This window comes from Somniosus microcephalus, chromosome 24 (genome assembly GCF_052327205.1).
Source record: "Somniosus microcephalus isolate GS21.2 chromosome 24, FLI_Smic_1.0, whole genome shotgun sequence".
NCBI classification, from domain to species: domain Eukaryota; kingdom Metazoa; phylum Chordata; class Chondrichthyes; order Squaliformes; family Somniosidae; genus Somniosus; species Somniosus microcephalus.
In genome coordinates, this window is record NC_141010.1 from 9,897,029 (window position 1) to 9,922,560 (window position 25,532).

A 25,532-nucleotide genomic window follows, 5' to 3' on the forward strand; every position below is an offset into this window, starting at 1 on the left:
GTGTACGTCCCACCCATTATACACCCCGCCCAGTGTATGTCCCACCTGTTATTCACCCCGCCCATTGTACATCCCACCCATTATACACCCCGCCCAGTGTATGTCCCACCTGTTATACACCCCGCCCAGTGTACGTCCCACCCGTTATACACCCCGCCCAGTGTACGTCCCACCTGTTATACACCCCGCCCAGTGTACGTCCCACCCATTATACACCCCGCCCATTGTACGTCCCACCCGTTATGCACCCCGCCCAGTGTATGTCCCACCCATTATACACCCCGCCCAGTGTATGTCCCACCCATTATACACCCTGCCCAGTGTATGTCCCACCCATTATACACCCCGCCCAGTGTATGTCCCAGCCATTATACACCCTGCCCAGTGTATGACCCAGCCATTATACTCCCCGCCCATTATACGTCCCGCCCATTATACACCCCGCCCATTATACATCCCACCTGTTATACACCCCGCCCATTATACGTCCCACCCATTATACACCCCGCCCATTATACGTCCCACCTGTTATACACCCCGCCCATTGTACGTCCCACCCGTTATACACCCTGCCCATTGTACATCCCACCCATGATATATCCCGCTTGCGATACACCCGCCCACTGACCCCCCCACCTGCAATACACCCGCCTCTGTTATACACCCCGCCCGATCTTCTTTCAGTTGAGTCACGGCTGATCCGCTTCAGACCATTTTCTACCACTGCCGAACGTTAAAGCCAATTTGCGCACAGCAATGTTCCACAAACAGCAATGAGATAATGGCCAGACCATCTGTTACAGGGACGTTGGTTGAGGGATAAATATTGACCATGTTACTGGTGCAAAATCCCCTGCTCTTCTTCAGAATAGTGCCATGGGATCTTTTACATCCACCTGAGAGAGCAGACAGGACCTTGGTTTAACACCTCATCTGAAAGACCGCACCCTCGACAGTGCAGCACTCCCTCAGTACTGCAGGGAGCATCAGCCTAGATTATGTGTATGAAGTCCCTGGAGCGGAGCTTGACCCCACAACCTTTTGGTTCAGAGGTCAGAGTGCTACCCACTGAGCCATGGCTGACATCATCAACCTTTTGGTTTCTTATCCTCTACCCAACTTTGTACCCAGTTCCATACATGACGCTGGATTTTCACAGCTTTCACTTTAATTAGATCTTTTTCATGTCAAAAGCCTTTGAAATTTCTAGTAAACTATATCATAGCTCATTTATTTTACTTTGATTTATTTTATGGAGCAAGAGGATCTGATGCTTTTGAAAGACATTTGGTTTTATTATTTTATGATCGGCACCCCATCCACCACCTTAAACACCCACTCCCTCCACCACTGGCGTACCGCGGCTGCAGTGTGGACCATCTACAAGATGCACTGCAGCAACTCGCCAAGGCTGCTTCGGCAGCACCTCCCAAACCCGCGACCTCTACCACCTAGAAGGACAAGGGCAGCAGGCGGATGGGAACACCACCACCTCCAAGTTCCCCTCCAAGTCACACACCATCCTGACTTGGAAATATATCGGCTGTTCTTTCATCGTCGCTGGGTCAAAATGCTGGAACTCCCTCCCTAACAGCACTGTGGGAGTACCTTCATCACACGGACTGCAGCGGTTCAAGAAGGCGGCTCATCACCACCTTCTCAAGGGTAACTAGGGATGGGCAATAAATGCCAGCCTTGCCAGTGAAGCCTACATCCCGAGAATTAATTAAAAAAAGACAATAACAACAACAACAACAATTTGTATTTATATAGCGCCTTTAACGTAGTAAAACGTCCCAAGGCGCTTCACAGGAGTATTAAAAGAAAAAATTTGATACCGAGCCACAAAAGGAGAAATTAGGTCCGATGAGCAAAAGTTTGGTCAAAGAGGTAGGTTTTAAGGTGCATCTTAAAGGAGGAAAGAGAGGTAGAGAGGCGGAGAGCTTTAGGCAGGGAATTCCAGAGCTTAGGGTCCAGGCAACTGAAGGCATGGCCGCCGATGGTGGAGCGATTATAATCAGGGATGCTCAAGAGGGCAGAATTAGAGGAGCGCAGATATCTCGGGGGGTTGTGGGGCTGAAGGAGATTACAGAGATAGGGAGGGGCGAGGCCTTGGAGGGATTTGAAAACAAGGGTGAGAATTTTGGAAATAGCACAGAACTCTACATAACAGGATTGACTAGAAAGTGCAAAAGCAAAATACTGCGGATGCTGGAAATCTGAAATAAATACAGAAAATGCTGGGAATACTCAGCAGGTCAGGCAGCCTCTGTGGAGAGAGAAACAGAGTTAACGTTTCGGGTCGATGACCTGTCATCAGTGGTTTGTTCCATTGGAGTTTGGCGCAATAGGAGGCATTTGGCTTATTGTATATAGATATACAGTGAGAGTGAATAAGAAGTGACCTTGTTAATTGGACCATTGGAAGTCAGTGGGAATGGGGAGTGTTTCTAACTGATGTAATTCCACATAATAGGATTGGATGGGAAGTGGCTTGGTCTATGGGAATGTATAGGGAGCAATTTTTCCTTGGGATTTTATAAAATAGGAATGATTCGGAAACGACTTTGTAAATAGTGGAACAAAGGGATTATCTAAGCTGTCTGGCCAGCGACAACCGGGAGTTTCGCTATTTCTTGTCGTCCTGTTTATAAAATAGACAAGGGGATGATTTTATTTAAAGTACAGGAAACTTTGGTTTATCCGGAGGTTATATGTCCGGAATACTCGATCTAACGGCAAAAATCAGGAGCCGTTTTCTATATTTTTTTTAGTTCTCGTTGCTTTTTTTTCCCCAGTCAAGCACTGCAAGGTCTGTAGCTATAGCAACAGCTTCAGCTACAGACGCTTGCAGCTGCAGCCTACTGTTTTGAAGCTGTTGCTAAGCAACAGGGTTTGTTGATTCACATGGAGCTTCTCAGTTTCGTATGTTTAAACATTAACTCTGGTATGTCCGGCACTTTTGATGTTACGGCACCAGCTCGGTCCCGTCAGTGCCGGATATCAGAAAGTCTCCTGTAATGTTAAATATGCCTTGTATTTATTTTTGATTACATTGGGATTACCACCAGCACAGACAGTGTGGGAATACCACCCTCTACGTCGCGGGAGGTGCCTCTTGCTTCTTCCTCTCGACGTGACTAACGACAATTCACCTGTGTTACTGAAGTTCACGATTGGGCTATAGACCCACTGTGAATACATAGAATTACATAGAACGTACAGCACAGGAACAGACAATTTGGCGCAATTGGTTCATGCTCCACACGAGCCTCCTCCCACCCCTCTTCATCTGAGGATAAGGGGTAGGCCATTTAGGACAGAGATGAGGAGGAATTTCTTCACCCAGAGAGTGGTGAACCTGTGGAATTCTCTACCACAGAAGGCAGTAGAGGCCAATTCATTAAATATATTCAAGAAGGATTTGGATATATTTCTTAAGGCTAAAGGGGATCAAGGGATATGGAGAGAAGGCAGGGACAGGGTACTGAGTTTGGATGATCAGCCATGATTGCATTGAATGGCGGAGCAGGCTCGAGGGGCCGAATGGCCTACTCCTGCTCCTATCTTCTATGTTTCTATGTTTCTATCTCAACCCATCAACACGCCCTCTATTCCTTTCTCCCTCATGTATTTATCCAACTTCCCCTTAAATACATCTCTGCTATTCGCCTCAACCACTCCCTGCGGTAGCGAGTTCCACATTCTCACCACTCTCTGGGTCAAGAAGTTTCTCCTGAATTCCCTGTTGGATTCATGGGTGACGATACTTTATTTATGGCCCCTAATTTTGGTCTGCCCCACAAGTGGAAACATCTTCTCTATGTTTACCCTATCAAAACCCTTTCATAATCTTAACGCCCTCTATCGGATCATCCCTCAGCCTTCCCTTTTCAAGAGAAAAGAGCCCCAGCCTATTAAATCTTTCCTGATAGTTAGAACCTCAGCTACTTACAGTGACACAAGTTTCAGAGTTATCCAATGTGCTGTTGACCACAGAGGGGAACATTGTGCCCTTACAGCATCAGTTCCACACAACAGGCTCTGCGTGAGGTAATACCACCCGGGATTTATGGCAGTGTTTAGAGAGAAAGTTCCATTTATCTCGTTGCAACATCAAGTGATAAATCTTACACTCAATCACCGGTCTGAAAATACGGCTTTTTGACTGGATGAACGTAATACATTCAGACTGAACTGAGGCCAATCGGAACAGATTGAGCATGTGAGAGAGCGACAACCAATCGCCCTCCTCCAACGTGCCAGTAACAGTCGGAAGTTCCTTGCTACCGTTTGTAACTGCAGAGTGATGTGTGAAAGCAAGAAGCAGTAAAACAGGAGTTAGCCAGAGATCTTAAGCTATGGAATAAATTGGAATGCTATGTTTGGATCACATGAAAAAGGTCCCAGAACCATTGGTCATGATGTCCATTGGAGATGACACAATGCAGGATTGTCTGAGGCATTAAAAACCAGTCAGCTGATAACCACATAACCCAACATCGTCAGCAGTGCCCTGGTCCATGGAATCTGCTCCTGGTCATTTTCTGATGACCCCAATGAATGGAGTTTCCGTTTCAGTCTGAACTGTGGTGAACTCTCACGGTTAAACTGGGGTCAACACTTACTAGCTAGGCACACAGATGAAAAATGGCCACTTGGTTGAGGTACAGAGGGTTGTTGGCACTTGTAGAACTATAGCCCGGGCTAGAAGGACCAGAGAAAGGAGAGACAATTAGCTTCCACCAATTGCTAACTTCCCTATTTCCCAGTTCAGTGGGACTGCCCTCACTTGGTTCCACTCTTACCCATCCTATCTCTATAACCTCCTCCAGCCTTACGACCCTTCAAGAACTCTGCATTCCTCCAAATCTGGCCTCTTAAGCACCCGCTACTCCCTTTGCCCCACCATTGGCGGCTGTGCCATCAGCCATCTGGGCCCTAAGCTCTGGAATTCCCTCCCTAAATCTCTTTGTCTCTCTACCTCTCTCACTTCCTTTAAGATTCTCCCTAAACCTATCTCTTTGACCAAGCTTTTGGTCACCTGTCCTAATATCTCCTTAAGTGACTCGGTGTCAATTTTTTCTGATTACACTCCTGTGAAGCGCCTCGGAACATTTTACTATGCTAAAGGCGCTAGATAAATGCAAACTGTTGTTGCTGAGATTCCCAAATATCCTCTTGCCTTGAGACATGCTGTTCGTTACCCACGCGAAACACAAACACTGGGTATAGAGGATGTCATGAGGGTAAAGCTCAGGACCATTATCTGGACCTTGGGACCAATATTACAGCACACAACACTCTCCGGCCCAATGTCTGTCTTCTATAATATCTAGACATTGACGCTATTCTTATGAGTGGGTAGAGTGACGTAAATTTCCCTGTTTATTTTAAGTCCTTATACAACCGAGCGGACAATTTTCAAGAAAAGGATTGCAGTTGTTTCACAGGATGAGATGTCAGTCCAGTACATCATGTAACATTGGTAATGAAGAGAACGATTTCAATGCTGTAATACTGGGAGAAGTTGCGCTGCCATCATCAATCATGTATATTGTGCAGCGGTTACACAGTCTCTACATGACATATCGAGATCCTATCGCTTAATTGGTCATTCACCCCAGTGTGCCTTGTGATATCCTGCTGTGCACAAAATGGCTGCCACATTTGCCTAAATCTTCAACAACAACAATTTGTATTTATATCGTGCATTTAATATAAACAGTGCCCCTGGGGGGCTTTATGGGGGCGGGGGTGGGAGGGAGAGAGCGAAAAAGAAGGTAAAAGGGGTAAAAGAACGGATGCCAGCCATGAACGGAGAGGTAGGAGTGGCGACTGAAAGCTTGGTGGAAAAGATGGGTTTTGAGAAGGTTTTTTTAAAGACGGAGGGTTGCAGGGGTTTAGGGAGGGAATTCCACAAAGCCGGACTCCGGTGACTGAAGATTCTGCCAGCAATGGGGAGAGGGGCAAAGTAATGCGGCACAGAATGCTACAATCAGAAGACCAAAAGGTATGTGGAGAGGAAATAGAAAGATTTGCATTTATATAGCACCTTTCACGACCTCAGGACATCCCAAAGCGCTTTTCAACCAATGAAGTACTTTTGAAGTGTAGTCACTGTTGTAATGTAGGAAACGAGGCAGCCAATTTGTGCACAGCAAGCTCCCACAAACAGCAATGTGAGGATGGCCAGATAATCTGTTTTAGTGATGTTGTTTGAGGGATAAATCTTGACCAGGACACCGGGGAGAACTCCCCCTGCTCTTCGTCGAAATAGGGGCCGTGGGATCTTTTACATCCACCTGAGGGAGCAGACAGGGCTTCGGTTTAACATCTCATCTGAAAGACGGCACCTCCGACAGTGCAGCACTCCCTCAGTCTAGATTTCTGCGCTCAAGTCTCTGGAGGGGGGACTTCAGCCCACAACCTTCTGGCCTAGAAATTTGTCTCGGGCGCTGGCGAAAAACGGGCCATGGAACTGAAGATCGGGCGCTGCGTATAACGGGCGGCCGATCCGATACTGCCCGCTTCTCGCCACCGCCCGAGACGAATTTCTAGCTGTCTGACTCAGAAGCGAGAGAGCTACCTACTGAGCCAACGCTGTAGGAAGTAGCAGAGGTTGGATGGGGCAAGGCCATGGAGAGATTTGAAGATGAGGAGAAGGATTTGAAATTCAATGAGTTGGAGAAACATGGAGCCAATATCGATCACCAAAGACAGCCTTACTGGGCATGTTGGACTTAGTGCGGGGCAGGAGTACAAGTTATATACAATGACTGTGCAAACTCTATCTAATAGTGACTGTATAAGGAAGAATTGAATTTATATAGTGCCTCTTCATGTCTCTCAGAAACGCCTCTTAGCGTTCTGCATACAATGGGTGTGATCTTACCTTTCGGTGCAAGTTGGGAGCGGGTCAGCTGACTTGCGGGTTCCGATCCCGCCCCCAACACCGCCCAACGCACAGACCTAATTTTACGTCAATTGGACTTGTTAAGCCCCGCCCTGCAGGCTTGCCAGCCAATTAAGAGAAAGCCGGTGTCAGATGACGTTAGTTGATGACGCGTCATCTGCCGATTTTCTTAAAGGGGACATGCTCATTTTTGTTTGTCAGGTGATTTTTCAGTGTTTGACAGTATTGAGGTGCTGCAAACACTGACAATCACTTTACAAAGGTGAGCCCTTGCACCCAGGCTCTCCAGAGACTCTCTCCTTAGGATAAAACAGATGGCAGCTGCAGGTGAGGTTACAGAAGCGATCTGTCACTGGTGAGAGAGGTTCTCCCAATGAGGTGGGACTACACAAACACTTCAAACCTTGTTACCTACAGAAAAGTATAAAGACATTAAAAATTATTTTCCCAACATTTTCTTACCTCTGAAACTCACCAGTGTCCCATTGGATCCTTCACACCACTTCTGCAGCTGTCATCAATGCACAAACCTTACAGTAGACCCACAGCACGCCACACTTACCCTGGCGTGGTGTCCGGACATCGGGAAGCCCGCAGTCAACATGGCAAAATTGAAAAAAGCTTCTTAACTACCTGTTAACAGGCAGTTAAGTGCCTATAATCCTCTTCCCACCGCTAGGTGCCGGGTCCCTGTGCAAATTGGGGACCCAACACTTGGGAAGATTGTATGGAGGTGGATTGACAGCGGGTTCAGGACCCGCTGTCAATCTTTGCAATTTTGCCAGCAGTCCCGCCTCCAAACCCGCCCCTTGAGTGCCGGCAAAATTCCCCCCAATGAGTTAGTTTGAAGTCTGCACTTCAAAATAACTCATTAAGCAAAGCACTTTGAGAGACACGATGAGGGTCTCTGTTATACAATCAATATTATCAGAAATTGCAGTCATCGTATGTAACCTGGAGAATATAATTGATGAAATGCAGAGGAAAGAAGGCGATATATGAAAGAGCGAGATTGGTCACCGTTTTCAGTGGGACTGTTCGTCTGGACTATCGCAACTTTATTCCCTTTCACCAGCCGGTTGTGCATTTCCAGTATTTTCAGATTTCTAGGATTCCTGTTTTACTTACTGCCCAACTGCACCCACCACCCACCCCACACCAGCACCCCTCAACCCCCCGCCACCCCACGTCCTTAATTCCTGCCATTCTGGGTTCCCTGGCTGGGTGCCATTGAACCTGTTGTTTGATGCGAGCAGCCAGGGCTAGGGACGCATTCTGTGCCACCTTTTACACAGCCACAATGATCTCTTTAACCTACAGCCCTCCGAGATCTCTGCGCTCCTCCAATTCTGGCATCTCGCGCATCCCCCAATTTCCTTTGCCCCACCATTGGCGGCCGTGCCTTCAGCCGCCTGGGCCCTCAGCTGTTCTCTTGCCTCCCTCCCTAAACCTCTCCGCCTCTCTCTCCTCCTTTCAGTCGCTCTTTAAAACCAACCTCTTTGACCAAGCTTTTGGTCACCTGTCCCAATAGCTCCTTACGTGGCTTGGTGTCAAATCTTTGTTTGATTTACGCTCCTGTGAAGCGCCTTGGGACCTTTTATTGTGTTTTGCTGGGATAGGCTCGATTAGACCTTTCCCTGCCCATCAAATTGCGTCTGTTCATATGTTAAATGCGCTATATAAATGCAAGTTGTTGTTGTTGTTGTTGAAAGAAACACACCTTTTCCACGTGAGCCTGCTAAGCTAAGGAAAGTAAATACCAATTTAAAATGAGTTTTGTAATAATTACGACCACCTCAGTCTTTCTTGCTAACTGCCACGTTAAGTGACACCTGCACCTCGTCTTTCTTCCCGAGTATTTGTGGCATCTCAGCAAAACAAAATGAGCTCCCATCTTCACAGGGCAGTCTGTGCAAGACGCTAAAATCTAAATATACCGTAAAAGATGCACTTTCTTTCCCAAAGTGGTTCAGATCTCTAAATCATCTGTCACTTTTATTCATACTCTTCATTCCTATTCGGCAGCAGAATGTTGCATAAGCTCATACACTTCTATCATCCTTCTGGTAGAGTCTGCGGCAATGGGGCATCATTATGCACGTCTGCCTCTCTTGTCTGTTGTTTGAATGATGTATTGGGTTTCTATAAAACGCGGTGAGAAGCTGAGAAAGACCCGATGCTGCAAATTGGAGCCTCCTGTTCATTGTACATAGATACATATAGGGCAGGATTTTCATTGGGCCGTGGAGGCGGGATTGGAGGCGTGTGGGGGGTTAAAATCCCAAAATCGGGGGGCACGAACCCATCCCGCCCCCAACCCACCTCCATGCCAGTTTCAAAGGAGGCGGGTACCCGACCCGCGCTGGGACCCTCCTCCCTGAGGTGGGAAGGGGATTAGTGCCAATTAACTGCCTGTTAACAGGTAGTTAACAGGCAGTTTTTAACATAATCCCTATTTTCATAGCTGAAGTGTGGGATTCCCGACAGCTCCAAACCACGCCAAGTTAGCAAGGTGGGCCATCGGGCTGAAGGGCTTGGAGGGGTCAAGATGTCCGGTGTTCAGGTGAGTGATGGGTGCATGAGTGCAGAGGCAAGTGTGTTTGGAGTGTTTAAAGAAGTTTTACTTACCTTTACAGCCTTCCTTCCTTCAGGTCTCAGGAGTCCCTCATCTCACCGGCACAGAAAGCAGAATGGCCGCGAGCTGTCAAAAGTTGCAGCATTCAGCTTTCTGTTCCGGGGAGATCTCTAAATCTTCCTGAGAGTAAGAAATTAACTTAGAGTACAGATTGTCAGTGTTTGACAGCTTCAAAGAGCTGTGAAACGCTGATATTTCATCTGTCAAAAGGTCTTGACAGATGAAATGTCAATCTGTGACGTCACCTGTTGCTGGGTGGCCCTTAATTGGCCTGCTGAGCCCGCTGGGTCAATCAAGTCAAAATCGCATGGGTTGGCTAGAACTCGATGGAGGCGGGACTACAACCCCGAAAGTTGTAGTCCCGACTCCTACCCGCCTCCTCAATGAAAATCTAGCCCATAGAGTCTGCAGCATAGAAACAGGTCATTCGGCCCAACCAGTCTGTGCCGGCGTTTATGCTCCACACGACCCTCCTCCCACTCCTCTTCATCTCAGCCTGTCAGAAAATTCCTTCTATTCCTTTCTCCCTCATGTGTTTATCCAGCCTCCCCTTAAATGCATCTCTGCTATTCGCCTCAACCACTCCCTGTGGCAGCGAGTTCCACATTCTCACCGCTCTCTGGGTAAAGAAGTTTCTCCTGAATTCCACATTGGATTCCTCAGTGACTATCTTAGAATCATAGAATCATACAGCACAGAAGGAGGCCATTCGGCCCACCGTGCCTGTGCTGGCTCTTTGAAAGAGCTCTCCAATTTAGTCCCACACCCCAGCTTTCTCCCCATGATCCTGCAAATTAGTCCTCTTCAAGTACAGAGGCCATGGAAAGATTTAAACACAAGGATAAGAATTGTAAATCTGAGTCACTGGGGAATGGGATGGGGTGATGGGTGAGTGGGACTTGGTGCGGGATAGGATATGGGTAGCATTTCACCAGAATGATACTGGGGCTAAAAGTGAAAAAATATGAGGAATGGTTGCATAGACTAGGCTTGTGTTCCATTGAGTGTAGCAGATTAAGGGGTGATCTAATTGAGGTGTTTAAGATGATTGAAGGAGTTGATAGGGTGGATAGAGGGAAATTGTTTCCTCTGGTGGGGGGAGTCCAGAACAAGGGGGCATAACCTTAAAATTAGAGCCAGGCCGTTCAGGGGTGAGGTCAGGAAGCACTTCTTCACATAAAGATTAATGGAAATCTGGCACAATCTCCTCCAAAACATTGTTGAGCCTAGGGGGGTCAATTGAAAATGTCAAAACTGAGATTGCTAGATGTTTGTTATGCAATGCTATTAAGGGTTATGGAACCAAGGCAGGTAAATGGAGATAAGATACATATCAACCATGATCTACTTGAATGGCGGAACAGGCTCAATGGGCTGAATTACTCCTGTTCCGATCTTCCTCTGTTTGTATGTTCCTTGAAGCTGATAGGGTCTGATGAAAGGGAGGAACTGAAATAAATCAGTATTTGTAGGGAAATGGTGTTAAGGAAATTGATGGGATTGAAGGCCGATAAATCCCCAGGGCCTGATAATCTACATCCTAGGGTACTTAAGGAAGTGGCCCTAGAAATAGTAGATGCATTGCTGATCATTCGATGGAATCTGGAACAGTATCCATGGATTGGAGGGTAGCTAATGTTACCCCACTATTCAAAAAAGGTGGTAGAGAGAAAACGGGGAATTACAGACCGGTAAGCCTGACATCGGTAGTGGGGAAAATGCTAGAGTCCATTATAAAAGATGTAATAGCAGAGCACTTGGAAAACAGTGACAGGATCGGACAAAGTCAACATGGATTTACAAAGGGTAAATCATGCTTGACTAATCTACTGGAATTTTTTGAGGATGTAACTGGTAAAATAGATAAGGGAGAACCAGTGGATGTGGTGTATTTGGACTTTCAGAAGGCTTTCGATAAGGTCCCGCATAAGAGATTAGCGTGTAAAGTTAAGGCACATGAGATTGGGGGCAAGGTACTGACTTGGATAGAGAACTGGTTGGCAGACAGAAAGCAAAGAGTTGGAATAAATGGGTCTTTTTCCGAGTGGCAGGCAGGGATCGGTCCTAGGATCCCAGCTATTCACAATATATATTAATGATCTAGATAAGGGAACTAGATGTAATATCTCCAAATTTGCAGACGACACAAAGCTGGGTGGGCGTGTGTGCTGTGAGGAGGATGCCGAGAAACTCCAGGATGATTTGGACAGGTTGGGTGATTGGGCAGAAGCATGGCAGATGCAATATAATGTGGATAAATGCGAGGTTATCCACTTTGGTAGCAAAAACAGGAAGGCAGATTATTATCTGAATGGCAATAGATTGGGAGAAGGGGAAGTGCAACGAGACCTGGGTGTCCTTGTGCACCAGTCACTGAAGGTAAGCATGCAGGTGCAGCAGGCGGTTAAGAAGGCAAATGGTATGTTGGCCTTCGTAGTGAGAGGGTTTGAGTACAGGAACAAGGATGTCTTGCTGCAGTTGTATGGGGCCTTGGTGAGACCACATCTTGAGTATTGTGTGCAGTTTTGGTAGCCTTATCTGAGGAAGGATGTTCTTGCCATGGAAGGAGTTCAGCGAAGATTCACCAGGCTGATACCTGGGATGGCAGGAATGACGTATAAGGAGAGATTGGATCGATTGGGCTTGTACTCGCTGGAGTTTAGAAGAATGAGAGGGGATCTCATCGAAACTTTTAAAATTCTAACAGGACTAGACAGACTAGATGCTGGAAGGATGTTCCCGATGGTCAGGGAGTCCAGAACCAGGGGTCACAGTCTAAGGATAAGGGGTAGGCCATTTAGGACAGAAATGAGGAGGAATTTCTTCACCCAGAGAGTGGTGAACCTGTGGAATTCTCTACCACAGAAGGCAGTAGAGGCCAATTCATTAAATATATTCAAGAAGGAGTTGGATATATTTCTCAAGGCTAAAGGGATCAAGGGGTATGGGGAAAAAGCAGGGACCGGGTACTGAATTTGGGTGATCAGCCATGATCGCATTGAATGGCGGAGCAGGCTCGAGGGGCCGAATGGCCTACTCCTACTCCTATCTTCTATGTTTCTATGTTTCTATGTTGAAGCTGATGTTAGCATTTAACCCACTTTTCTGACATTCCTCTGTTAACCATTTAAAATCACTGACCCAACAGTCGTATTAAATTGGCAGACAGAAGAATGTTAATAAGCTCACTATGTTTCTGTCGGCTCTTGTATGTTATATCCAGCCCCTTTCACGGAGTCAAGTAGTTGGGAACTTGCAGCATTGCAAGTCCGAACATTCGGAGACAACACTCATCACTTTGCAGTATCCCTGGTGATGTTGAACACGAAAAGTTAAAATGGTTAATCAAAAAAAGTACAGCCGTAAAAAGACCAAATTAGTCTTCTAATTGTTCCAGTCATTGATCTGTGGATAAAGTGGGTAATTTGTTTGTCAGCAGCCCTTAACATAGGAGCAGAAATGAAAGCTTCATTACACAGCAACAAAGATAGACTTTACACAGCTGCTGCATTGAAGACAATACACCCTCACCAGTATTGCAAACTTCATTAACAGCCTTCCAAATGCGACCACTGCATGGCATGTAGCTGCCAGCAGTGGCTCCGTGGGCTGTACTCTTGTCTCTGAGTCAAGAGGTCATGGGTTCAAGCTCCCACTCTGGGGGCTTGAGCACAAAGTCTAGGCTTGACTTTTCCAATGCAGTGCGGACGGAGTGCTGCACTGTTGGAGGTGCCGTCTTTCCGATACATCGTTATACGTCTGCCCTCTCAGGTGGACGTAAATAGATCCCATGGCGTTATTTCGAAGCAGAGTAGGGGGAGTTTCTCCCCGGTGTCCTGGGCCAATGTTTAACTCTCAACCAACATCACTAAAACAGATTACAGGAAACTTTCTGGTATCCGGCACTGACGGGACCGAGCTGGTGCCGTACCATCAAAACTGCGGTAGAAACCAGCGCTAATGTTAAAACATACGGAGCTTTTGAGCTCCGTGTGAATCAACAAACCCTGTTGCTTAGCAACAGCTTCAAAACAGTCGGCCGCAGCTTAAAAGCGTCTCTGTAGCTAAGCAACAGCTTCAGCTAGACCTTGCAGAGCCTGACTGGAAAAAAAAAGTAACGAGAAGTAAAAAAACTTATAGGAAACGGCTCCTGAATTTTGCCGGTAGATAGAGCTTTCCGGACATTTAACCTCCGGTTAAACGAAAGTTTCCTGTATCTGGTCATTATCACATTGCTGTTTGTGGGAGCTTGCTGTGCGCAAATTGGCTGCTGCATTTCCCACATTACAACAGTGACCACGCTTCAAAAAGTATTTCACTGGCTGTAAAGCGCTTTGGGACATCCTGAGGTTGTGAAAGGTGCGATAGAAACGCAAGTCTTTCTTTCTCATGTATCTCTGTTACTATCTATGCACACTTGGATGCATATATATTATATAAAATATATTAACCCTCAGATGGCCAGCTGATTTTGGTTTCAACTCATGCATCGTGACACTGAAACAAACACAAACATTACGGTAATAAAACTACTGAAACTTCAGGAACAGGCCTATTACTGGAATAAACCCCACAGTGCAGATAGAGGCCATTTCGGCCCATCGAGCCTGCACCGACACATATCCCACCCGATCCCCGTAACCCCTACACCAACACATATCCCACCCTATCCCTGTAACCCCACGTATTTAATCCCCCTAACACTAAGGGTCAATTTATCATAGCCAATCAACCTAACCCGCACATCTTTGGACTGTGGGAGGAAACCGGAGCACCCGGAGAAAACCCACGCAAACACGGGGAGAATGTGCAAACTCCACACAGACAGTCGCCCGAGGCCGGATTCGAACCCGGGTCTCTGGCGCTGTGAGGCAACAGTGCTAACCACTATGCCATTCTGTGATTCTGTGATTCTGTGATTAACATCAAATGACTAAATTAAAAGCGAAAAAATCAGCTTGGCACAGTTGGGGGCATCCTCGCCTCTGAGTCAGAAGATTGCGAGTCCAAGTTCCACTCCAAGAGTTTATCATCTAATTGAGGCTGATGCTTCAGTGGAGTACTGAGGGAGTCTCTCTCTCTCTCTCTTGGGCAGTCCCTCGGAACCGAGGATGACTTGCTTCCACGTTAAAAATAAGTTCGCAGGTGACTGATGAGTCCAATGCAGGACTTACGGTCTCTGTCACAGGTGGGGCAGACGGTGGTTGAAGGGGTGGGTGGGTGGGGTGCTTGGGTTGACGTGCGCTCCTTGCGCTGCCTGCGCTTGGCTTCCGCTTGCTCCCGGCGAAGAGACTCGAGGTGTTTGGCGCCTTCCCGGATGCTTCTCCTTGTCTTACGGATGTAACAGTGCCGCACTGTTGGAGGTGCCGTCTTTCAGATGAGACGATTAACTGCCTCCAGCTGGATGTTTGAAGGTCCAGCTGCACCATTTGCAGAGAAGCAATTACTTCCACAGGTATTCTGGCCAACATTTCTTCCTTCTCCAACACCATCATATCAACTGAGCATTTACCTCATTTAAGAACAGAAAATTCTGGTAGAGCTGCCCTACAGTGGAAAGTCAGCCTAGATTTTGAACCCACGACCTTTTGACTCAGAGGTAGGTCAGGCAACATCAATGGAGAGAAATATCGTTAACATTTCAGGTCGCTGACCTTTCATTAGAACTGGAAAATGAGAATGAGAATTTATCTCCTTTGTTGTTTGTGGGATATTGTTGTACGCATATCAGTTACATAACAAGAGTAGCTCACAGTTTGGAAGAAATTTATATTATGCAAAGTACTTTGAGATGTCCTTAGCACTTGATAAGGCTCTATATAATTACAAGCTCCTTTTCTAAACACACAAACTTATATATTAACATATAAAGTAATGTTTTGTGCAGGATTGAACCATTGGCCCAGCAAGCCTACCCTTCCGAACCTCCCATCAGGCTCCTTGCTGTGATTCTGGAACCAGTAACTCGTTATAACAGGAGTTTGTGCAGTCTTTTTTTAAAACCTGCCATGGTGTCTTGTTCCACCTCCTCACTGGTAATCTGCTCCACAATGCTATCGACTAAAAATAAAGTATCGCCTAAACTTAATCTTTCCTCTTGACATCCTTAACTTTATGCTGTCTTCCCTCAAATCCTGTGCCAAACATAATTTAACAATTCATCTGGTTACAGTTTGGGTCTCACAGGCATCAAGTCCTGGTCACCCGTCTCCACCTGTGCTCGCTGACCGGTCTGGCAACGCCTCGATTTTAATATTTTCAAATCCCTCCATGGCCTTGCCCCTCCCTATCTCTGTAACCTCCTCCAGACCTACAAGCTTTCGCGATCTCTGCGCTCCTCCAATTCTGGCTTCTTGCGCATTCCCGATTTCCTTCGCGCCACCATTGGCGGCTGTGCTTATAGCTGCTGAGGCCCCTAAGCTCTGGAATTCCCTCCCTAAAACTCTCTGCCCCTCTACCTCTCTCTCCTCCTTAAAACCTACCTCTTTGACCAACCTTTTGGTCACCTGTCCTAATATCTCCATATGAGGCTTGGTGCCAAATTTAGTTTGATAACGCTCCTGTGAAGCACCTTGGGACGTTTTACTAAGTTAAAGGCACTATATAAATGCAAGTTGTTGTTGTTGTTTATCCAGGATAAGTGGACCTTATCTGAGGAAGGATGTTCTTGCCATGGAGGGAGTGCAGCGAAGATTCACCAGACTGATACCTGGGATGGCAGGAATGACGTATGAGGAGAGATTGGGTCGATTGGGCTTATATTCACGAGAGTTTAGAAGAATGAGAGGGGATCTCATTGAAACTTATAAAATTCTAACAGGACTAGACAAACTAGATGCAGGATGTTCCTGATGGCGGGGGAGTCCAGAACCAGGGGTCACAGTCTAAGGATAAGGGGTAAGCCATTTAGGACTGAGATGAGGAGGAATTTCTTCACCCCGAGAGTGGTGAACCTGTGGAATTCTCTACCACACAAGGCAGTTGAGGCCAATTCATTAAATATATTCAAGAAGGAGTTCGATATATTTCTTGAGGCTAAAGGGATCAAGGGATATGAGGAGAAAGCAGGGACAGGGTACTGAATTTGGATAATCAACCATGATCTCATTGAATGGCAGAGCAGGCTCGAGGGGCTGAATGGCCTACTCCTGCTCCTATCTTCTATGTTTCTATGTTTCTCTCTGGGAATGATCTTGGCAGTCAGTCAGAATATTCTGAGCTGTGGAGATGCTATTGTGAGAACCTTGGCTCGGGATCTTTGGTGAGACACCCGGGCGGTCTTTGGGTGGGAGTTTTGATGTAAGCTAAAACAGCTCATAACCAGGTTCATCAGCACCTTTGAAAAAGAGTTGGAGGGATAGCTGATCAAGGAAGAGATGGGGGATTTCTAAGGACAGGTACAGGTAGAGATGATCGAATGACATATGCAACACCATGGCTACTGAACCATGGAAGTATCACGCCAAAGAAGCCAACCGGCCTACATGGATAATACAGTATGTGAGGTTAGATAGAATATGCTGGAGTTTCACTTCGAAGGGTAGAAAAATCTTTTGCTCAGGCGATTAAATCAGTTAGCTTAGAGTCCATGATAGAGTCCATGATAGAGTCCATGATAGAGTACTGTGCACAGTTTTGGTCTCCTTATCTAAGGAAGGATATACTTGCCTTAGAGGCGGTGCAACGAAGGTTCACTAGATTGATCCCTGGGATGAGAGGGTTTTCCGATCAGGAGAGATTGAGTAGATTGGGCCTGTACTCTCTGGAGTTTAGAAGAATGAGAGGTGATCTCATTGAAACATATAAGATTCTGAGGGGGATTGACAGGGTAGATGCTGAGAGGTTGTTTCTGTGGTGTATGTGCCTTTAAGAGCCCCAGGTGTGCGTAATGCCGGTAATTGCCACTTGGGCTATATAAGCCTGTGTATTGTGTATATCCTTTAGAACCCCCCCCAGACTTGCTTAGTAAATACCTATGAACCAACTCCTGTCTTCAGTGTCTTTATCTACACACGGACACTACAGTGGCGACGAAGTGGAAACGGACTTACCTGCAATTCGGCAGCACCTCAAGGACATCGATTCCTCCAGCGTCCAGAAGACTCAAGGAAGTAATAGAAACTGTGGTTTCGCCAGCTGGCCAAGCTGGTGGCAGGTACTGCGCTAATCCTTCCTGGGCGTCAGGCTGGGGCTCCAGCGGCGGGCTCTACAGCTGAGACAGGCAGCGAAATCGGAGGCAAGCAATAACGGACTGGGAGGGTGCACTCGGGAGACGGCCGGCGCGGCAAGCAGGTCAGCGTTTAGACCTCCGTCGGGAACGAGTCTCCAACAGTGAATAAACGGAAACCACAGTAAAACAGCGTTGTTATCGGTAGCAGCGGCGGGAAAGCGCAGGAAGTGCCATATCGTTGCTACAGAGAGAAAAAAAAAGCGCGGGAAGCGCCATATTTTTTTTGAAATGCCTAAGTCTGGCAATATTGATGCTTTTGATAACGAAACAGAGCCTAACTTTGGCAATATTGATGTTTTTGATAACAAGATAGAGGATTGGACAACATATGTAGAAAGAGTGGAGGTGTTTTGCACCGCAAATGGAATAGAAGATGAAAAAAAAGCTTCAGTGCTTCTGGATCTAATGGGCGCAGAAACATACAAGCTGTTACGCAACTTAATCACTCCAGCCGAACCGATGGACAAGAATTTTGAGGAGATTGTTGATACCCTACACTGCCAATTCGAGGCAGGACTGGCAGATTCTCTGCAAGACAAATTCATCTGCGATCCTCTAAGTGTAGAAACACAAAAAAAGGTATCTTCTGGAAAAGATTTAACACTGGACAAGGCTTTCAGTGCAATAGGAGCGGCAAAGATACAGCAAAGGCCACAGGACTTCGGCACCCATGAAATGACACGGGGTTTCGAGAGATGTTATCGCTGCGGCAGATCCAACCATGACCAGAGGGATTGCTGGTTCAAAGAAAAAGCATGCAGGCGATGCGGAAAGATGGGACACATTCCACGTGTATGCCGATCTGAAAATAAAAAATCCACTAACGGGAAAAGAATCAATAAGGAAAAGCACAGAAAGGTACAAATGATGACGGACAGTAGCTCCAAAGACCAGAAGAGCGATAGCGACTCCGGGAACAAGAGACTAAGCTCTCTCAAATTACATAATGTAATTGCCAATGAAGATTACCAGACCATTTGGGTTACCCTCATAATAGCAGGGTCCCCAGTTAAAATGGAGCTAGATACAGGATCAGCTCTAACCGTAATAAATCGACGAGATTACGAGAGGCTATTTTCGCATATACCTCTAAAAGACACATCCATTATCTTAAAAACATATACGGGGCAGAAAGTATACCCCAAAGGAAAAATAAAGGTGCCTGTGGTATACAACGGCAAAGAAATACAAAAGTTGTATTTATACATTCTACAAGATGGTGGTCCACCGTTGTTGGGACGTGAATGGATAAGGAAGATACGTTTAGACTGGCACTCCATTCAGGCACTGACGGTGACCAGTAAGGAAAAAAACAATGATGACATCATACCTGAACGATTAAAAGACATCTTGGCCAACGCCAAAGAAGTGTTTCAAGAGAAACTAGGTACCTTGAAAGGCATCACCGCCTCAATAAAAGTGGAAGATGCAGCAATTCCAAAATTTTTTAAGGCAAGACCGGTGCCATACGCAATACGTCCGGCAGTCAAGGCAGAGCTGGAGAATTTGGAAAAGGCAGGCGTATTATCCAAAATAGATTGGAGCGAATGGGCAACACCCATCGTTCCAGTCATGAAAAAAGCATTGAAAAATAACTCTGAGGAACAGAGAAAAATTCGCATCTGTGGGGACTTTAAGGTGACTGTAAACCCGGTCCTTCACACGGTACAGTATCCTCTTCCGAGGATAGAAGATATTTTCGCCTCACTATCCGGAGGAAAACATTTCACAAAAATTGACTTGGCATAGGCATATCTACAGATGGAGGTTGAAGAGACCTCTAAAAAGTATCTCACAATAAACACACACAAAGGCCTGTACCAGTACAATCGACTGGTTTTTGGAGTAGCATCAGCTCCAGCTATCTGGCAAAGAGCTATGGAGCAAGTCCTGCAAGGGATTCCGGGGACTCAGTGTTACCTAGACGACATCCTTATAACAGGAGAAAACGACAACGAGCACCTTGCCAATTTGGAGCAGGTGCTCACTAGGCTGAAAGAACGAGGCCTACGAGCAAATCGCCCCAAGTGCGAATTTTTCCAAAATCAGATATCATATTGTGGCCACATAATTAATAAGGAAGGGTTGCATAAGTCACCTGAAAAAATTGAAGCAGTTATAAAAGCCCCAGCACCTGAAAATGTTTCACAATTGAGGTCATTCCTGGGATTAATAAATTACTATCATAAATTTTTACCGAACTTATCAACTATTCTACACCCTCTTAATGATCTTCTACACACAGGAGTGATTTGGAAATGGAACGAAGACTGTAAACGTGCCTTCCATAAATGTAAAGACTTAATCACATCCGAGAAAGTTTTGGCTCATTACAACCCATCACTACCAATCAGACTGGCGTGCAATGCATCCCCTTACGGCATAGGAGCGGTATTGTCCCATAGATTCCCTGATGGCTCGGAACGGCCGATAGCTTTTGCGGCACGCTCATGGAACTCAGCTGAGCGTAACTATTCCCAGATAGACAGGGAAGCACTCAGCCTGGTATGGGGAGTGAAGAAATTCAACCATCACCTACACGGACAAAAATTTACCTTGCTGACTGACCATCAACCCCTCATCTCCATATTCAACCCTAAGAAAGGTGTCCCCATTATGACGGCACAAAGACTACAGAGGTGGTCCCTTTTTCTAGGGGCACACCAATACAACATTGAATACAAAGGGTCAAAACAGCATGGGAATGCTGACGGGTTATCGCGCCTGCCGTTGCCAACGATAGAAGAGGCACCTACAGTAGACCCAGTAGAGATATTCCACTCTACCATAGTGGAATGTCTACCGGTGACAAATTCTGCCATTGAAAGGGAGACCAGAAATGACCCTACTCTCTCACGGGTCTACGATTTAACAATGAAGGGATGGCCAGCACATGGCGAACCACTGTTGCCAGCATTCTCGCAAAGAAGAGAACAGCTGTCAGTGTGCCGAGGAACCTTGATGTGTGGATCCAGAGTGGTGATTCCACCCAAACTCCAGGATAAAGTGCTAAAGGAGCTTCACGAGGGGCATCTGGGTGGAGTGAAAATGAAGAACCTAGCTAGGGCGTTTGTATGGTGGCCAGGTATCGATGGAGACATCGAAGACATGACCAAGAGCTGCCTAGGATGCCAGAAGGTCCAAAATGCTCTGCCACAGGCCCCTCTACATCCATGGGAGTGGCCCTCATCTCCCTGGCAAAGGGTGCACATCGACTTTGCTGGTCCATTTATGGACTCAATGTTCTTAATCGCAGTTGATGCACGCTCCAAGTGGCCGGAGGTAATAAAGATGTCCTCCACCACCACGGAAAAAACCATCACAGTATTAAGGACCATATTTGCCAGGAATGGGCTGCCGGAACAGATATGTTCTGATAATGGACCGCAATTTGTGTCCGAAGAATTCAGAAAGTTCTTAAAGAACAATGGGGTAAAGCACTACACGTCCGCCCCATACCATCCCGCCACCAATGGATTGGCTGAAAGGTTTGTCCAGACCTTTAAGAAGGCCATAAAGGCCATGGGTAATGAAGACATAAAACTTCAGCACAAGGTGGATAACTTCTTATTTGCATATAGGAATGCAACACATATGGTTACAAACCAAACTCCCGCCATGATGTTCTACAATAGAAACCTAAGATGCCGGCTGGATTTGGTCAAGCCCAACATCCGAAGGGACGTGGAGAACCGGCAGTTTCAGGGCATGAATGAAAGGCCAACTAGGGCCTTCCAGATAGGCCAACCGGTTTTGGCCCGGGACTACCGTACCGAGAAATGGCAGCCTGGAACTATCTGCGCACGACTAGGACCACTGATGTATACCGTGGACATCGGAGAAAGCATAATAAGGCGCCATGCTGACCAAATCATCAAGTCATCCGAAAAGGGACAACCTACACCACCACGCTATACATCTAACGATGAAGTAGAGATACCCATATCTACCTCCGATCCGGTGATACTGGAACCCGATGAACCCGACACTGGCCTTCAAGCCGAATCAGCCTTACCAGAAGAACCTACTACACCACCAGAAACTACTACACCCCCGAGGCGTTATCCGGACCGAGTCAGGAAGCCTCCTGAGAGACTAACTTATAATTAATTAATACAGCAATGTATATTATTTTGCATATAACATGTAATTAATAATTACTTAAAATATGATGTACTAGTTAGCTAGAAGGGGAGGAATTGTGGTGTATGTGCCTTTAAGAGCCCCAGGTGTGCGTAATGCCGGTAATTGCCACTTGGGCTATATAAGCCTGTGTATTGTGTATATCCTTTAGAACCCCCCCCAGACTTGCTTAGTAAATACCTATGAACCAACTCCTGTCTTCAGTGTCTTTATCTACACACGGACACTACAGTTTCCCCCTGGTTGGAGAGTCTAGAATTAGGGGGCACAGTCTCAGGGTAAGGGGTCGGCCTTTTAAGACTGAGATGAGGAGGAATTTCTTCACTCAGAGGGTTGTGAATCTTTGGAATTCTCTACCCCAAAGGGCTGTGGATGCTGAGTCTTTGAGTATATTCAAGGCTGAGATCGATAGATTTTTGGACTCTAGGGGAATCAGGGGATATGGAGATCGGGCAGGAAAGTGGAGTTGAGGTCGAAGATCAGCCATGATCTTATTGAATGGCGGAGCAGGCTCGAGGGGCCGTGTGGCCGACTCCTGCTCCGAATTCTTATGTTCTTAGCAGCTGGTCTATGGAAGGAATGTGATGTATGAGTGGAATGGGCTTTCCTAATTCCATGCCTCCTTATGTCCTTACTCTTTTGGTTAGTGAACATATCCTGATCTTCACCAGGCATCAACACTGGAGGGAAGGAGCAAGAGCTTTGCTCCCTCGAAAACTGAATCCGATTTTGTTTTTGCTTTAAGTTCTAAAACACGTTTGAAAAAACAAGTGTCTTTATACAGCACCTTTCACCCCCTCAGGACACCCCAACACGCCTTACAGCCAATTAGCGACTTTTTGAAGTGTAGTCACTGTTGGAATATAGAAAAAAACTGCAGCCAGTTTGCGCACAGCAAGCTCCCATTGAACCATTTAAAATCCTTAAGGGGCTTGACAGGTTTGATGCAGGGAGGATGTTTTCCCTTGGCTGGGGAGTCTAGAACCAGGGGTCACAGTCTCAGAATAAGGGGTCGGCCACTTAAGACTGTGATGAGGAGAAATTTCTTCACTCAGAGGGTGGTGAATCTTTGGAATTCGCTACTCCAGAGGGCTGTGGAGGCTCAGTCGTTGAGTATATTCAAGACAGAGGTCGATAGATGTGTGAATATTATGGGAATCAAGGGATATGGGGATTGAGGTGAGTTGAGGTAGAAGGTCAGCCATGATCTCATTGAATGGCGGAGAAGGCTTGAAGGGCCGAATGGCCGACTCCTGCTCCTATTTCTTATGTTCTTATGTTCTTTTGTCCCACAAACAGCAATGAGATAAAGGACCAGACCATCTGTTTTAGTGATGTTAGTTGAGGGATAAACATTGCAGAGGGAACTAAGAGAAACTCCCCCCCATTCTTCTTCAAATTGTGTTGTGGGAACTTTAATATCCACGTGAAAGGGCTCTTTAACATCTCATCTAAAAGACAGCACATCAAACAGTGCAGCACTCCCTCAGTACTGCATCGATGTGTCAGCCTAGATTTTGTGCTCAAGTCTCTGGAGTGGGGCTTGAACCCACGACCTTCTGGCTCAGAGAGTGCTACCCACTGAACTAAGGCTGACACTGAAGCTTCCTTTAAAAATGATTCTCGGGAGAAGATAGGGATGAAGCATTCATTATGTGCTTGCCTTAAATATTTCCTCCTCCGTTCCTGAGGAGAGGAAGTCCCAACAACACCCTTCCATAATGTTGCTCAATTGCCGATGCTTCAAGTGTGAGTGCCAACACTGAACAAAAAAAAGGCAACTATTTTATGTACAGTATAAATGAGCGTGCCGCGCAGGCCGATTTTATCTTGTTATTTTGTGAAAACTCTTGTAATTATTGACTGAACTGCACAACTGGCACTACAGTATGACAGGTAAGATGTGTTTAGACTGTTATCTGAAATATATTGTCTATATGATGAATGTCTTTCTTCCTTCCAAACTTTATTCAGTAGGTCGTTTAATTATAGTCACGGTAAATTTTGCCGTGCTGAAAGCTGAGTGTTACGGTCCCGTGATCTGCAGGAACTGCAGCTAGGAAATAGTGGGCTGCATGTCCACAATTTCCGGAATGCTTTCCCTGTGAGCGGCCACTTCCCACTAGGGCTGCTGGATCTCAGAACCGTCAGCCCCAGACTCACCGCACCGTTTCCAGTCAAACTCATTGCGGGCGGGGGGGGGGGAAGGACCTTTCCAACCTATCCCACCCGGCAGGACGCTGACCTATTTGGGTCAGTTGACCATTTTGAGCCCCGACCGATTTTACACGCCAATTTCACACCGGGTGGCCTGGCGAGTTAGGGTAATGTTAGTCCCGTTCTTTCCCAAGGTCACAGATCTTTATCCCCTCCCCGAGTATTCCTTTCCCCTCCACTCCCCCATAACCTACAGACCTCTACAACAACAACAATTTGCATTTATAAAGCACCTTTAATGTATTAAAACGTCTCAAGGTGTTTCACAGAAGCGTTTTCAAACAAAATTTTTGACACCGAGCCATATAAGGAGATGTTAGGGCAGGTTGGTCAAAGAGGTAGGTTTTATGGAGCATCTTAAAGAAGGAGGGAGAGGTGGAGAGGCGGAGAGGTTTAGGGAAGGAATTCCAGAGCTTAGTGCCTGGGCAGCTGAGAGCAAGTCCGCCAAGGGTAGAGTGATTAAAATAGGGGATGCTCAAGAGGCCAGAATTGGAGGACCGTGGAGGGTTGTGGGGTTGGAGGAGATTACAGAGATAGGGAGGGGCGAGGCCATGGAGGGATTTGAAAACAAGGATGAGAATTTTAAAATCGAGGCTTTGCCGGACCGGGAGCCAATGTAGGTCAGCGAGCAGAGGGGGTGATGGGTGAACGGGACTTGGTGCGAGTTAGGACACGGGCAGCAGAGGTTTGGATGAGCTCAAGTCATCGAGGTTCGATGCATCATCAAATCAGGTAATTAAGAGTCTGTTCGTTTCTCCAATTGGCTGTGGGAAGCCGAGGCGCCGCAAGGATGGACATGTTGGATGACCAATGGCAGGAGTGTGGGGGTGGGGCGGTTGAAGGTCACCTGATGAAACCCACCAGGGATGTGTCCAACCACTGTTGGTGACCCACCCTCCCAGCCCTCCTCTCAATTCCAAATATCCAGTACACATAATCCCCGCAGCCGTTAGAACACATCCATAGACCTCAACTATATCAACAGCTCAGGCAGAAATAGCTCATAAAATGTTTAACATCAAACATCAGATCATGTAATATGGTTCTGATGCACTGTCTAATGGCTCTGGGACTGGGAAAATACTGTTTGCTGATTAACACTGTGTTCATCTGCCCTGAAAGTATCGTCACGTCACGTCACTACATATATACTTTTAATCAGCAAACACTCGTTTCTCATTTTGTTTTTTCAGAGAGAGTGAGTTCTGTCTTTGCCATTGGACAGGACTTAGAAATAGGTTTCTAGTGGCAGGCAAAAGTGCTCCATGTGGAGATATTGTTGGGCGCATCACTTCAATTAAGCTGACGGCTTTATTTACCTACGTCTTTAAGCATGACATGGCTTTGCTACATGTTAGGAGGCATTGTGGGGTTTTACTGAGGGAGATGCT